Here is a 14,865-nt window from a genome sequence, read left to right on the forward strand (position 1 = left end):
CCACCCAGTTGGCAACCACAGTAGCAAAGACATTTCAGCAGCATTCTACTATCATCTCTTAGCAAGTTTACCTTCCGTGTCTGGGTCTCCCCCCCCCCCCCCAAAGTGGAGAATGTTTGTCTTCTCTTCATTACATTTCATGGAGATGAGATACAGATGCATTGGTGCTGAATCAAAGCTTCTGGATTTAATAGAGGTTTATGAATTTTTGAGATCAGGGTGTAAATTGATAAGAGGTTTAGAAAACCAGGTTATTTTTTTCTGGGGGGGGGGGGGCGCAGGGATACGCAAACCCCTGAACATTTTGTGAATCTATGTACTTTTGTCCATTTACTGTGTTTATTTTCCCTGATTTGAACTATAAAACGGTGATTTTCTTGAGTTAAAACGAGAGTACATTTCTTTTTTAAGAAAAAGGGCACTGTATAAAACTATCCCTTATGAAGAGAAAGAGGGAGTTTTCCCCCTCACTCACTAGAAGACCCTCAGGGTATCTTCCAACTCTACAATTTTAAGACTCTGTGATTTCATCATACCAGAAATCACCCTGTCAAGGAAAACGACTAGCAGTAGATCCAGGAATGACAAATGAAAGTATTTCCTTCGCACAATATCAGTGGCGAAGCGTGGGTTGTCAGCACCCGGGGCAAGGCAAGTAATTTGCACCCCCTAACCCGTGGATTTGCGCCCTCTAACCCGTGGATTTGCGCCCTCTAACCATAACCCCCAGATGTTGCGCCTGGTGCGGCCGGCCCCCCCTGCACCCCCCACGCTACGCCACTACACAATATACAACCAATGTTTGGTGTTCATGGCTGCAAGATGAGGTGAAGGTTGATGCCTTAGATGGCTTTAAACAGGCAGATTAATACAGTGGTACCTCGGGTTAAGAACTTAATTTGTTCTGGAGGTCCGTTCTTAATCTGAAACTGTTCTTAACCTGAAGCACCACTTTAGCTAATGGGGCCTCCTGCTGCCGCCACACCACCAGAGCACGATTTCTGTTCTCATCCTGAAGCAACATTCTTAACCCAAGGTACTATTTCTGGGTTAGTGGAGTCTGTAACCTGAAGCATCTGTAACCAGAGGTACCACTGTATAGCAAAGCATATCTACCCACGCCAATTAGCCATACTGTAATAGCTAACCAGAACCTCCACATTAAGAGGCTGTGCACCCCTGAATATCATATGCTGAATATCATATGCAAGTGGAAGATGAAAGCTGCTGCCTTTGCGCCCTGCCTGTGGACTTTCCAGAGAGAAGCGTCTGGCCTATGTGCATATCCTACAAAAGTTAATAGTTGTGTGGAGGGAGAACTGCTTTTTGAATGAGCGTCAAGGGAAGCGCTTAGATCTCCTGTTTTTCTGCAGGGTTGCAGTGACAGTCTGCAGCACCACCCTGTGGACAAAGTAGCGGGATGGAGATGCCTGCGTGCTGAAATGCCATAGCTATGCTGAGGGCTCCATGATCACTGCAGATGGTGACAGCAGTCACGAAATCAAAAGACGCCTGCTTCTTGGGAGAAAAGCAATGACAAACCTGGACAGCATCTTAAAAAGCAGAGACATCAGCTTGCCGACAAAGGTCCGTATCGTTAAAGCTATGGTTTTCCCATTAGTGATGTATGGAAGTGAGAGCTGGACCATAAAGAAGGCTGATCGCCGAAGAATTGATGCTTTTGAATTCTGGTGCTGGAGGAGACTCTTGAGATGGACTGCAAGAAGATCAAACCTCTCCATTCTTAAGGAAATCAGCCCTGAGTGCTCACTGGAAGGACAGATCCTGAAGTTGAGGCTCCAATACTTTGGCCACCTCATGAGAAGAGAAGACTCCCTGGAAAAGATCCTGACGTTGGGAAAGATTGAGGGCATAAGGGGAGGTGGAGGTTGACCAAACTGCAGGAGGCAGTGGAAGACAGGAGTGCCTGGCGTGCTCTGGTCCATGGGGTCATGAAGACTCGGACACAAGTAAACGACTAAACAACAACAACAACAATGCTGAGGAAATCCTATGAGAGCTCCACCAGGAGGAGAAAAGGCATATCACATCAAATTTACACTAATTCGGAATCTAACCCATTGGTAAAGGAGAGGAGATGATTCACAATAAACTCAAGGATCTCATGGGGCTAAAGGCCGAATGGATCGTAAAGTAACTGCTTAGAGGCTCTGAGTCTGACAAGGTCTTCTGCTTGTTCCACAACCTCTAGACCCAAATCCTTAGGGAAGGAGGAAACAACTGGCCCAGATTTGGAGTCAGGGACTGGGGTTCTCAAGCAATAGCTGAGGCTCCTGTACAATGAGGACATCCATTGCCAACCCTTGACCTGCTGCCACTGAGGAGGAGGAACCACTGCCACCAGCACATGTTCTCTCTCCTGGGGTGATGTTCTACAAGAGTCCAGCCATGCTCTTGCATAGCACCCTGTCACTTAAATGGGGCTTGCATTGTAGACCTCCATCCTAGCAGGTCAGACCAGTCTCCCATTGACTCACCTTTAATACAGCCCACATTTGCTCCCTGAGAGGTGAGGCCATTTCATGTTGCCTTGTGGTAGGGCTGTGGGTTTTTTTTTTTTGGGGGGGGAGGCAAAAACCCACCCGCACTTTTATTATATTACTAGCTAGCCAAACTGCTTAGTTAAGAATAATATCACAGGGCCATAATTTAATTCCCATTGGACCCAGAAAGACTGAGCAAGTCTCAAAAATAAGTCCTTATATAGGAAGATCTGCTCAGAACTTCAGTACCGGAACGAACCACATTCTCCTGATGGCCAATCAGGAAACTTGGCATATGGAAATTTCAGCCCTTTAGCTCAAACGTTGTTTCAAAGCTAATGACAAACAAAATCTATTTTTGCAGTGGCCTTGTTTAAAATATTTCTCCTTAATGTTCTGGCCATGGCTGTAATTGAAAACAGCATTTGACGATGCCAGCACATATTTCTTTAATTATTTTGTGTGTGTGTTGTAGTGTAGTGTATATATGAATTATACAGTACCCACACGCTGTCTGCTTCCAAATGGGAAGGCCCTCTCTGCTTGCGGTTATGGATCTTATGAAAAGCAGATTTGTCCTTAAGTAGGTTGGAATCAAAGAAAGAAAACATTTTTCTTTCTGTGACATTGTTGAAGCAAATTGGCTTTACAAATATATCCTTTTCAGATTTGTTTTCCATCTTGGGATATGTGCAGGACTGGGCTGTCTCAAAAAGGCAAAGACATTGGTGTGTTTAGTATGTGACGTTTCTTCCAGGGACCCTGGTCCAAATTACCTGATTGTGGGGTTTGGAGCAACACCAATGCCTTAGTGATGCAGCATTCTTCTGTCATCGTTGCTACACCAGATTTTGTTCTGTTTGCAAGCCCACAGAACAATAATGAACAGTGTGTAATAACAAGGAATGTCTCCAAACTTCTAGTGTCAATGCAAGTTACTAGTCAGGAAATTGCTGAAGGCACCAAAAGCAAACATTTCCTACAAAAGAGACGCAAAACTTCCTGAATATGCTAAAGTTTAATTTTAATTTTAATGTTTTAATGTTGTATTTTAATCTTGTTTTTTAAGTTGTATTTCAATCAACTTGTTTTTATTAACTTGTTAGCCGCCCTTGGCTGCGAAGGGTGGGATATAAATAAACATTATTATTATTATTATTATTATTATTATTATTATTATTATTAAAGTTATCGAGTGCACTAGGAACCAATTGGTGAGTACGGTTCAAATATTTGCTTCTTCCTAAGGAAACGGCCGCAAAAAAGTCATAAGCATCTATGTGTTGTGCCTCCACTTCTAGGCAACCATTCATGGAGCTGCATCTGAAAAATCAGTACAGTGGTACCTCGAGTTACAAACGCCTCAGGTTACAAATGCTTCAGATTACAAACTCTGCTAACCTGGAAGAGTTACCTCGAGTTGAGAACTTTGCCCCAGCATGAGAACGGAAATTGTGTGCCAGCAGAGCAGCGGCAGCAAGAGGCCCCATTAGCGAAAGCACGTGAAATATACTCAGAGTCGAGTGTTGATTTCATGCTCTTTATTTCAGCCCATGGCAAAGAGGGAGTGAGTCTTCCCAAAAACCTCTGGCTATATATACATTATTTACACAATGGGTCCTGCGTGATTGGCTGATTCAACTCCCCTCCTGGAGCCTGATTGGGCTGCTGCTGCAGGCCAATCAGGTTGCTGATTCACTTCCTCTTGGAGCCGGATTGGGCGGCTCCTGCAGACCAATCAGGATGCTGCCTTCTAGGATCCTACTTGCCTATTGCTCTAGGATCCAAGCTCAGTACATAACAGCACGTCTCTAGTTAAGAACAGTTTCAGGTTAAGAACGGACCTCCGGAATGAATTAAGTTCGTAACTTGGAAAGGCATTTCTCAGCCAGTACTTAATATTATTTAAGAACAGTTTATTAAGACTTTCCATGTAAAAAAAGCGAAAGCAAAAAAACAACAAAAACTCAGAACATACAAAAACGTAACACCTCCCACAAATATACAATCCTAATGCTTATAGAAATAAACATTAAGTGAAGCAATCAGGGAAGCACCACAGAAGTATCCAGCTTGCCAAATATAAACAGAAGAGGGGGCAAATTAACTCAGGCAACCCCTTCAATATCCCTACACATGCGTAAAGCTGAATGAATTGATAGAGGAAGCCAGTTGTACTCTTTTACTGAAACATATTTAACAAAACAAAACTATTTCACACAAAACATATTTTCTCTCTTTTCCTCAGAGTTTGCCATTCCCTCATTTGGCAAGCAGATTCAAACATAAAGGCCAACAAGCAAATCTGAGAATACAACTTCTCCATCAGATTAGCTGTTGCTGATTTCCAGTGTGTGTATTTTTGTAGCCTGTGTCTTTAAATATAGTGGGACATTGCCTTCCACGCCCTCACAGAGCTGCACAGGAGGATGCTATTTGGGCTCTGGGGTGGGGATGAAGAGGCATCAATCTAAGATTGTACAAGGAACTCAGCACAGCATTCTAGCCATTCTAGCTATCAGGGGTTTGACAAACACCTAGCTTTAGCTGTTTGCCTGGGACAGCAAAAATAAAGTAGGTGGGTGGATATGTCAGGAATCTGACTTGGCTGGAGGGATGCATTCGGTTTAGTGAATCGCTGTGTACACTTGCTTTAGCCCCTAATTTTTTCTGGCCTGCAAACGACGTTGTTCAGAGCATGAACTTGAGGCAAACCAGATAATTCATTGATGTAGTGGGGTGTGTAAATAAATCACTTGCATTTTCGGGGGAGGGAGATAAACATTGCTCCGAGGGAGCAACGTAAGAGATGCTGCTCCTTTACAACGTTGCTCCTTAACGGGGGCATAGCTGTCAACCGTCCCTTGTTTGGCGGGAAAGTCCCTTATCCCAGCACTGTGTCCCGCTGCTGTCTCTTTTTGATGATGTCCCTTAAATTTCCCAGGTTTCAAAGGAAGCAGCTCCTCTCCCTCCCTCCCTGCCGGCCAGGGAGGAGGGAGGCTCCAACTGTGTTGCTTGGCTGCGTTGCTCACCCAATAAGGAGTCTAAGAACGACTGGGGGGGGGGGTGGAGCCTGCATGCCTTGTGCTGATCAAATCGGCCGCGTTGCCTGGGGACTCGCCTTTGCTCAGCGCTTCCAGCGGAGAGGTGACAGTGGTTTTCCTTGCTGCATCCCCTTTGCCGGGTTGCTGTGCTGTGGGAACCATCGCTTGAGGCTTCGTTTGGCTGCTGGCTGGGCTTTCTGCCTTTGGCTCGGAGGGGCTCAGAAGTTGAACATAGCTGTGTTCTGAAAATCCCTTATTTTGGCTGCTGATCCCTTATTTTTGAGGCTGTTGGTCCCTTATTTTCAAATCTGTAAGTTGACAGCTATGATAGGGGGAAATAAAGAAACCACAGGGGCAAGAACAACGAAACATTAGCCCATCTTCTGCAGAGGACCCACAGTGGGTGAGCTCCCAACCACCCCAAACAACCCCTCTTTGCCCTCCCAGCCTCTTTTGCCTCTCCTATAAGAAGCAAATGACTCCATTAGTGTGTGTAAAAGAATCCCTGTCTCCATCATCACACATGCTGGCTTTCTGCATCCCCTGGCATCCATGCTTGCATCACCCATGCAGGTAGACATCCATGCAATCTGTACATGCCTTGAATCAACATGTGGGCATGGGATGTAACATCACTGTAGTAGTCAAGTACAACATTTCCTGTTTGCCCAGAGTGGACACACAGGAGGATGTTGCTCCAGCCAGGAGGACTTCCTGTCTGGAGCATCCTCTCCCTGCGTATGACCAGGTAGATGGCCATGACCCTGCGAGACCCCATAAAAGGGCTGGTCATGCAGCCATCTTCTCTTGAAGCCATTCCTTTTCTCTGGATGCTGCTCTCTTTATGCTTTTGCTGTCTGCTGGCTCTCAGCCAGCAGCACATGGGCTCAGTCCCCATCTGGGAAGTCTGACCTGCTGGGAGCTTGAGGGCCCTGTTCCTGCCTCTCTCCACCTGGCCTAGAGCGGGGCCTGCCAGGCTTCATAAGAACTGCTGCTGCTGCTGCCCAGCAAGGACTGGGGTATTTTGGGGAAAGTTTTGTCGGGTGTTTTTGCTGTTATTGATATTAATATTTTGTATCTTTATTTTTGTGTGGAAATTGTTCAGTTTGGTTATGTAGTTTTGATGTGTTTTATTTATTTTTATGACTACTTTGCTATGTTTGTAACTATGTAAATCTTTTCATATTGTAAGCCACCTTGAGCATTGTTTTAACTGTGGAAAGGCGGCATACAAATAAAATGATGATGATGATGATGATGATGATGATGATGGGATGAACCCACACTCTCTTCTGTAACTGTAAGCTAAAGCCTGCCTTCAGGATCAAACTGTGAACTGAATGTAAGTATATATATATACACACACACACACACACACACACACACACATACACACACATACATATATATATACTGTATATATATATAATTGGAAAGTAAATACATCAATACCAAACCATACATAAAGAATGATATATGGGGCGAAAATAAAGAAGAAAACGAAAAAAAATGCAAAGAAGACAGTAAAAGAATAAAGAAAAGTATATTTCAATACAATAAACACTATTTTACAAAAAAATAGTAATAATAGACTTCCATCACTCTCACAACACTTCCTTTCACATTTCATATTTTATCTGTATTTCAGTATTATTTTCATCTTAATATATAGATATGTATATGTCAGGGAACTGCCATCGGAGCGCAGGGTGGTGGAGAGGCTCTCGGATGATGGGAGACCCTCGGATGCTGGGGAGGGAACCAGCCGGGAAAGAGGGAGAGCTTCCGCTGAAGAAGGAGGGGGGGAAAGAGGTGTCGGAGGTAAGGCTCAGAGACGCTTCCAGCGAGACCAGTGGAGAGAGCTCAGGACCTCCCCTTGGAATGCCCACTCTGCGCAGAAAGCTGTCGTGCAGGGAATCAAGGCGGAGACTTTCTGTCAAAGAACTCTTATGTTGGAAGAAGTTCAGGAAACACCCACTGACGGATTCTGCCAATGATTAAGACAGCCACAAACTGAGGGCTGTCCGGCTAGGGAGAGTTTTAACCAACGGCTCAACTTGGAGCATTTTGGGAGCTTACGCACAAGCAACCCCTTATCCCATTACAGCAATCCGTCAGTCTTTGACGTTGTTTGTGCGAAGGAAGGGCATCATGAGCAAACCAGAGGGAGTCGGCGGAGCAGAGGGAGCCAGGGGAGGACCAACTCTGGAGGAGAGAAACAGAGATTTGGAACACCAGCTGGCTCTGCTAGCAGTGCGGCTCGATGAAAGGCAAGCTCAGGATGCACAGGGGAAACCCACCCCAATTGCAAGGAAGGTACCGGGACTGGTGCATAAGTTTGGGGGCGATCCAAGGGACTACCAGGCCTTTAGAACAGAGGTGCAGTATGCACTGTACCTGCAGTATGATGACTTTGTGGACGAGGGGGCGAGAGTAGCCTTTGTGATCGGACACCTGGAGGGGGGGGGCAGAGAATGGGTTAGACCCCTGATGGCATCGGATAATGACGCCTTGAAAGACTTGAGGACATTTTTTGCGGCCATGGACTTGATGCTTTCCAGCCAAATTGAGCAGAGTGTTGTACGCAGGCAGTTGATGGCGTGCAAACAGGGGAATCAATCAGTCCGAGAGTACTGGTCGCGATTTGCCATGATCATACACCGCCGGGGGTGGGATCTGACTTTGGACCCGATTCAGATGTTATTTGAGGAAGGCCTAGCCCCCGCAGTGAAAGACGAACTTTCCCGCGCACCCCGTCCGCAGTCGATGGATCAACTGACTAAAGCTGCGCTTGTGATTGGAGCGCGTCAGGAGGCGAGGGCTCTAGAGAAGCGGGAAGGCAGAGGAGAGCGTTGGAATGACTTCCGTATTCCTGAGATACCAGAACAGCCTTCCCAGCCAGTGGAGCCAATGGAGATAGGAGGCGCGCGCGGGCGCGCGGGGGGGGGGTTTCAAATTCCAACAAAGGGCGAAAGAAGGAGGGGAAAGCCGCCAAAAAGTGTTTCCTCTGCCAACAGCCAGGACATTTTGCCAGGGTCTGCCCTCAAAGAAAGGCATGGCAAGGAATGGTGGGGGTGGTTGGGAGTGAAGAGGAGGGGGTTAAGGAGCAGGTAAAAGCCAACGCCTGGCTGCCGACGACAGGGCACAGCAGCCAGGCCAACGACCAGTGAACGTGCCCAAGCCTGAGCCCCCCCCCGAGCAGCCATCGCCATAGAAGTGGTGCTAGAGCTACCCAACGGACATCCACTCAAGATAAAGGCTCTGTTGGACTCAGGCAGTTCTTGCAACTTCATGAGCAAGGAATTTGCGTCAGAGCACCAGCTGCAGACTCTGCCCCTAAGTAGTCCCTTGCAAGTCACCACCATTGATGGGAGGGAACTCCTGGGGGGAGAAGTAACCCAACAGATGGTTCCCATGAGAATGGGAAGTCATAGCCTTTCATGTAGCCACCCTGGCTGGGCCACCCATCATACTGGGAATGAGCTGGCTGGTGCTACATGATCTGTTAGTGGGATGGCACCAGCAGACGGTCTCTTTCGGGTCAGCTCACTGCTTGGAACACTGCCATGGGGGGGGGGGAACCGGAGGATGGCAATGGCCAGGGTGGCAGGGCTGGCGGTGGGGAAAAAAGGGGAGATACCACCGCAATACGCTGACCTGCGAGACGTCTTCAGTGAGAAAGAAGCGGATAGACTGCTCCCTCATAGGCCCTTTGACTGTCAAATCAACCTACTCCCGGGAGCTCAGCTGCCAGTGGGCAAACTGTACGCCATGTCTGACAGGGAGATGCAGGAGTTGAGGGAGTTTATTGACAAGAACCTAAAAAGAGGTTTCATAAGGGAGTCAAGGGTGGTGGGAGGCAGTCCGGTGTTCTTCGTAGACAAAAAAAAAACACTAATAAGCCCAGGTTGGTAGTGGACTTCCGGGCCGTTAACTCTGTATCAGAACCAGTAGCCTTCCCCATGCCTAGGATTGACGACATTTTGACCAGGGTTAGGAAGGGAAAGATTTTCACCAAGCTGGACCTAAGGGGGCTTACAACCTGATCAGAATGAGGGAGGGGGATGAATGGAAAACCACCATGTTCAGCCCTCTGGGGGCCTTCGAGTACCTCGTTATGCCTTTTGGATTACAAGGGGGTTCAGCGTGTTTCCAATCTTTCATGCATCACGTGCTTGGACCCTTGCTGTACAAGAACTGCGTAGCCTTCTTAGATGACGTGTTGATCTACTCAGAGGACAAGGAGCAGCATGTCCAAGATGTCCGGGAAGTGCTAAGCAAGTTGCAGGCGAACCAGCTGTGGGTCAAACTGGAGAAGTGCCAGTTCCACACTCGAGAGGTGGAATTCCTGGGGTACCGGTTGTCCGATGAGGGATTATCCATGGATCCGGGCAAGGTACAAGCGGTACTGGAATGGAAGACACCCAAGACCAGGAAGGACGTGCAGAGGTTCCTGGGATTTGGAAATTTCTATCGGAAAGTCATCAAAAACTTTGCCCACTTAACTGCACCCATCACCGATTGCCTCAGCAGTAAGAAGAAGTTTGTATGGACGGAAGAGGCGCAGCAATCGTTTGACAGGCTAAAGAAGGCGTTCGCGTCGGAAGAGCAACTCTTGCACGTGGATCTGCAGAAACCAATGAGGGTGGAGACTGATGCATCAGACAGAGCGGTAGGGGCAGTACTGCTCCAGCCGGGGAAGGATCCGTCCGACTGGAGACCGTGTGCCTTCTTCTCCAGGAAGTTGAACAAGTCGGAACAGAACTACACAGTGTACGACAGGGAGCTGCTGGCGATTTATGAAGCGTTTCGACGCTGGAGACATCTGCTAATAGGGGCACAACACAAGATACAGGTGTGCACAGACCATAAGAACCTGGAATACTGGAGGACAGCAAGGGTACTCAACCAGAGACAGGTGCGGTGGGCACAGGAGTTTTCCAAGTTCCATTTTGAGATTTTCTACGTACCGGGAGAAGAAAACGTCAGAGTGGACGCCCTCTCCCAGAAGCCAGAATATATGGAGGGAGAGGGAGCGCCGGAAGAACGACACGTGATACCCGAGGACCGCTGGGTGTGTGGGGGAGTACTGGTGGGGCAACGGGAACTTGCAGAGGGGACAGAAGGCGACGAGTACGCCCAAAACAAGCTCAGAGAGCTCAGGAGAGCAGGGGGAACCCCGGGGGGGGGGTTGAGGAAAAAAATGGGGTGCTGTACTACAGGGGGGCTTTGTATATACCCGAAGGGGAACTGAGGAGTAGAGTACTCAAACAATTACACGACAGCCCCACGGCGGGACATTTTGGTCAACACAAAACCATGTTGCTGGTCACCAGGCAGTTCTGGTGGCCCAAGGTGAGGGAAGATGTACGAGAATATATCAGGGGGTGCGACCGCTGCCAGCGAGCCAAGGGGGAGAGGGCTACACCAGCGGGGTTGCTGGAACCATTACCCACACCAACAAGGCCATGGGAGGCAGTGTCCATAGATTTTATGACAGATTTGCCCAAATCAAGGGGGGAAACGGCTGTGATGGTGGTAGTCGACTTATTAACTAAGATGTGCCATTTTATAGCTTGCTTGCATGCGGTGACGGCCGAGGAAACCGCCAAGCTGTTTGTAGAACACATTTTCAGGCTGCATGGCGCCCCCTTGAGGGTGGTCTCTGACAGAGGAAAACAATTCACGTCCAGGTTCTGGAGGAAGCTCATGAGCCTATTACATGTGGAGGTCAATTTCTCGATGGCCAGGCACCCAGAAACCAACGGGCAGGCAGAAAGAGCAAACAGTATATTGCAGCAATACTTGCGGTGTTACGTCAATGAAAGGGAGAATGACTGGGCAGAGAAATTAGCCTTAGCCGAATTTGCCTACAATAACGCCGAGCATGTGTCCACGGGCATGAGCCCGTTTATGGCCAGTTATGGTTGTCACCCCAGAGCCTTTCCAGGGGGAGGGGAGGAGAGATGGAGTGTACCGGCGGCGGAACAGTTTGTAGAAGAAATGGAAGCACTACACCAACAGCTTAAGATGAATTTGGAGAGGGCCAAGGAAGTGTATAAAAGGCAGGCAGATAGGAGCAGGAGGGAAGGAGAGACCATAAGAGTTGGGGACCAGGTGTGGTTGTCAACCCAAGGGTTACCATTCAAGGGAGGTTGCAAGAAATTGAGACCAAGACGACTGGGACCCTTCGAGGTAACACAACAGGTGAATCCGGTGGCCTTTAGGCTCAAACTGCCGGACAACATGAAACTACATCCGGTATTCCATAGATCATTACTTTCACCATACAGGGAAGGGCGGGAATTTCAGGGACAAGAGGGAGAGGTTCCCGCAACCCCACGGGTAGAAGAGAGGGAGCGCAGCAGTCACGAGGCGGAAATACTAGATTCAAGGTGGAAGGGAAAACAGGTGGAGTACCTAGTGGCTTGGGAGGGGGAACCTGAGTCAGAAAATGCATGGGTACCAGCGGAAACCATCAAGGATGAGTTTCTCTTAGAAGAGTTTCACCGTAGGTTCCCAAGGAGGCCCAAACCCTTAGCGAGATTCTGGGAGGAGCAATTTGGCACCACAGACGATGAAGAGGAGTTTGCGGGATTTCAGGACTCTGGGCAAGAAGGGGGAGAAGGATTTGAAGAGGTGGAATCGGATTGGGAAGATTTTTCAGGAGGAAGGGATAGTAGTAGGTGGAGAGCAGTTTTCGAGTCATCAGAAGATGGGGAAGATTCTTTCCGGGGATTCCCAGGCTCACCGCCCAAAGAAAGGGGACGGACAGGGGGTGAGGGGGGTCCTGGAGGGGAGGTGGATGTCAGGAAACTGCAATCGGAGCGCAGGGTGGTGGAGAGGCTCTCGGATGATGGGAGACCCTCGGATGCTGGGGAGGGAACCAGCCGGGAAAGAGGGAGAGCTTCCGCTGAAGAAGGAGGGGGGGGAAAGAGGCGTCGGAGGTAAGGCTCAGAGACGCTTCCAGCGAGACCAGTGGAGAGAGCTCAGGACATCCCCTTGGAACGCCCACTCTGCGCAGAAAGCTGTTGCGCAGGGAATCAAGGCGGAGACTTTCTGTCAAAGAACTCTTATGTTGGAAGAAGTTCAGGAAACGCCCACTGACGGATTCTGCCAGTGATTAAGACAGCCACAAACTGAGGGCTGTCCGGCTAGGGAGAGTTTTAACCAACGGCTCAACTTGGAGCGTTTTGGGAGCTTACGCACAAGCAACCCCTTATCCCATTACAGTATATATGTATGTTTCTCCTTTTCCATTCATGAGGTCATTCTAGACACAGCCACATTTTTACATTAGAACCTTGTCTTTCTAAATAATCATTCAAGCACTTCCATTCCTTCTTGACTGGCTTTAGTCTTATTATATCCGTCAATTTGGCCAGTTCCAAATATTCACTTAATTTACATAACCATTCCTCTTTGGTTGGTACCTGGTTACCCGTCCAGTACTTAGCCACCAGGATTCTCACCGCTGGTGTTGCGTACAGAAAGAATTTAGTATTTTCTCTAGAAATATCACTATTCGATATTCCCAAAAGTTATGTTTCTGGTCTTTTGCTATGTGAAGTTCTTAGTAACTTTTTTATTTCTTTGTGGATCATGTCCCAGAACTCTCAGATCTCTGGACATGTCCACCACATATGGTAAGTAAACTTCTTACTACTTTTAAGAGAAGACTGTTGTGTCTTTATTTATTTTTTAAGAGGGAATAAAGGGGATTTACCAGGAACAAATCCGATCTGGACAAGCCACACTGGATTGCGTAACTCAAGAGATTCAAACGAATCTACTGTAGGATGTGAAACACAAGAGCAGTCAAGTACAACATTTCAAGAGTGAACATGTTTACACATGGGGAGAAAGGTTTCTCCAGCCAGCGGGTAAACTTCCTGTTTCCTTCTGGGCTGGGACAGACTCCCTCTGCATGTGACTAGAGGTGGGTGTGGCCTCACCTGTGCAGGTAAGGACAAAAGCGCGGGGCAGGGCAGCCATCTCTCTCTCTGTGACTACTTTCGTCAAAGAAGCAACATCTGCTTAGCCAAAGAGGCCAAAGAGGCATCTGCTTAGCCAAAGAGGCTTCCAGCCAAGAGAGGACAAAGGGACTGTCTTGTTATAAGATAGATTCCAAGTGTATGTTACTTCATTAAGCTAAGTCTGCCTTCTGGGATCAGATTGTGAACAGAACGTGAGTAAACTCTTTTTATACTTTTGTAAAAGACGGTGTCGTCTCTTATATTTTATGAGGGAATAAGGGGAAATTACCAGAACAGCGAGCCTGAGCAAACAAATCCGTTGCAAAGTTTAAAATAAGGGGAATGTTACTCTGCTGAAATTGTGGAACTTGTTAACATAACTTGTTGGATAAGGATATAATCAGACAATATATCCTCTCCTGCATCCCTGAACATCCCCACATCTACCAACTAGCTTCCTGCAATATACAGGGGAATGTCCTCTCCTCTCCTACTGTCCTCAACATTCCCACAATGAGCAGGGCTGCACTGACTAGTGCTCTCCACCTTTGACATCACACATGGCACTTGCACATGGAGCAACGTTTCCTAGAGATGTCAGGTTCAATTCTTGACATTTCTAGGAAGGTTTCTCTCTCTGTGCAGGTGTCCAGAAGCAGTGGCAAGCTGGCCTAGGCAATGCCAAAGGGGCGCTGGTCAATGCAGCCCCATTTGCATGTTCGAGGCAAGTTTCTTCCGAGAAGGAGGCTATTGCCTCAACTCTTTTACACCCCACCTCCTTCCCGCATAGCCGAGCTACCAAGAATGATGGATCAGCATTTGCAAGAAACAAGAAGGGGAGTAGCACAGGAGCCAGCCTTTCTTCGTGCATGTACGTCAATGTTTTCACCGCTTAGATTTTGATAGGGAATTTTGTTCTGACTCCAAGAGTTGTTGTCAGCAAGCTGCATGTAAGCAGATAATAAAAATAGGCTTGTCAAAACAAAACGTTTATCATATTAAAGAAGGTGTCAAGTGTATTTTAGAGGAGATCTGCAAATGTGTGTATGCGCACACCCACTTGGCCTTGTTAAGCTCCTGCTGAGAAGAGCTTTGCTACAGGCCTGCTGTGGTTCCCACAAAGATGTTTGCCTAAGGACTCAGAAGCCCCTTTTCAACTTGAGAGGCATAACATTGCCTTCAGTTCTGAAGGCCTTGAGAAAACCAGGAGTTTAGTCAGGTATGAGAGGCTTATTTAGCTGACAAGGCATCTCCACCCCAGTGACAAAGTGTCAAACTTTTTTTAACAAAAGATTAGGAGAGGATAATCACCACCCATTTGTTTATTTAATTTACTAAAGC

At 47.6% G+C, this 14,865-nt stretch overlaps 1 long non-coding RNA gene across 1 annotated transcript in view; it reads right to left on the bottom strand.

Moving 5' to 3' along the window:
- Window positions 1-1,066: 1,066 nt before the first annotated feature.
- Window positions 1,067-14,865, bottom strand: part of LOC307218895 — a 158,056-nt gene continuing 144,257 nt past the window's right edge. Inside the window, exon 4 of the long non-coding RNA XR_013840088.1 lies at window positions 1,067-1,076. This is a non-coding gene — a long non-coding RNA (uncharacterized lncRNA). The remainder of the gene's footprint in view (window positions 1,077-14,865) is intronic.

The sequence above is a fragment of the Podarcis cretensis genome (genome assembly GCF_951804945.1).
Source record: "Podarcis cretensis genome assembly, chromosome: 6".
Classification (NCBI taxonomy): Eukaryota; Metazoa; Chordata; class Lepidosauria; order Squamata; family Lacertidae; genus Podarcis; species Podarcis cretensis.